Raw genomic sequence first — 1,991 nt, forward strand, 5'->3', positions numbered from 1 at the left:
GCCATCTTTCCTGTGTTGAAGTTGCCGGTATTGAGTTCTCTTGTGCCCAGGTTCGTTACAGCGCCAGCAAAGTCCCTCAAACTTCTCTGAAAGCTGCCCTTTTCTGGCCTTGAATCCTGACGATTGTACCAACCTTGATACCTCTGTGCTGGACTTAACGTAGGATTCAAATTCAAGAGCTCTGGCCATTGCATCCTGCATAATAGAGGGGTGTGCTTGCTTCACTTGTATTTTCAGTTGTGGACTGTCCAAGGCATCTACAAACTGATCCCTCAGCAACAACTTGAGGAGATCGGGTGGTGCAGTTGGGTAGGCCTTGTATGCCATACTTTCCAAGTCCTGTGCCAGCTCTTGCAGGCTCTCCCCTTTAGCACGGACTCTCGTCCTAAACCTAGCCCTGTAGCTTTCAGACTGATTTTGGGTTCCGTACCTGAGTTCTAGAGCCGCTACCAGTGCTCTATAATTGTGCCTGTCGTCTGCTGACAACTGTCCAAGTATTTCTAGTGGTTTTCCCTTCAAGCTAGTTGCCAGATATACTGCTTTCTGCTCCTCTGTCCATCCATTCATTTCTGCCAGGAGCTCAAATTGTGCTCTATATGCTTCCCATGGTGCCTTTGTATCGAATTCTAATATATCCTCCTTGTGTAAAAGACAGTAAATCATCCTTTAATGTATTTGCTAATGTTTTCCATTTGTACTTCTTGCCACTGTTGTTGACTTTCCTGTAGTTGCTGCTGACTTTCCTGCAACTGTTGGAGACTTTCTTCCTGTTTCCTTTCTTGTTCCAGTTGCCACTGCTGTAATCTCTCTTCTTGTTTATTTTCTTTTTCTCCAACAATTGCTGTAATCTCTCTTCTTGTTTCTTTTCTTTTTCCACCAACAACTGCTGTAATCTCTCTTGTTTATTTTGCTCTTCGAGCTGCCACTGTTGCAGGTTTTCTTGCTACTGCTGCTGTATCTCTTCTTGTTTCTTTTCTTTTTCCTCCAACAACTACTGTAATTTCTCTTCTTGTTTATTTTCTCGTTCTTCTTGTTTCTTTTGCTGTTCTTGTATTTCTGCCATCCAATCTGCTAAGCTGTAGTTTGATTTGCCACTACTCGTTTCTATCTTCTTTTTTTCTTTTCCATCCCACTTGTGATACCAGTTTGTTACGTCTCTGGTGGTTTGTTAATTTCCCGTAAAAATTCTTCCCGAGGAACTTCAGCGATACAAATCATTTCTTAAATATAACAAGTTTATTATTCGTAAATACAACTTTACAATACATAGGATTTCCACAGTCACTTTAACTTAAACACACGCTATAATTCACAATGATTTACACACTTCACTTACGGTTTGACTCGATTATCCCCTGTTATCTATTTATCTGCCGGCTTATATACTAAAATAGAGGGCGTCTAGCAAAACGGTGGGAAGTTCGTGAGGTTTCCCGACTTTTCTAGAATCTTATCACATGTTACCAGAGTCACGTGACTTCCGCTGTCGTAACAATACGTATATTCACATTTCTTACAGGGTTTAACTGGGATTTGTTTGTTTATTTGAAGTTAAGCACAAAGTTACACAATAGACTATCTGTGCTCTGTTCACCACAGGTATCGAAACACCCGGTTTTTAGTGTTGTAAGTTCGCAGACATACCGCTGTGCCATTGGGGGACAATTTTAACTGGGAAGAGTGAAATGTGATGACGCATATAATGGCTTTCTGTTTTAGTATTTGTTGTTTTATATAAAACAGATTACTTCGATGAGTCAAAATATTCAGCCTGCTCGTTCTTATGTAATCAAAATTAGATTAAACTCCATTGATTTTTTTTTGAGAAAATAAAACATTAAGTACAACATATTCACTGAAATTATATAAGATATGAAATAATATTGCTAACTACAAAATATGAAAAATACCTATTTTACTTTGAGGCCTAATTGCAGTATTTTTCACGTAAAAATTAGATGGAAGAAAATATTATGGGGTTTAGGCGCCCT

Source organism: Limulus polyphemus, unplaced genomic scaffold, assembly GCF_000517525.1.
Source record: "Limulus polyphemus unplaced genomic scaffold, Limulus_polyphemus-2.1.2 Scaffold336, whole genome shotgun sequence".
In the NCBI taxonomy this organism is placed as follows: Eukaryota; Metazoa; Arthropoda; class Merostomata; order Xiphosura; family Limulidae; genus Limulus; species Limulus polyphemus.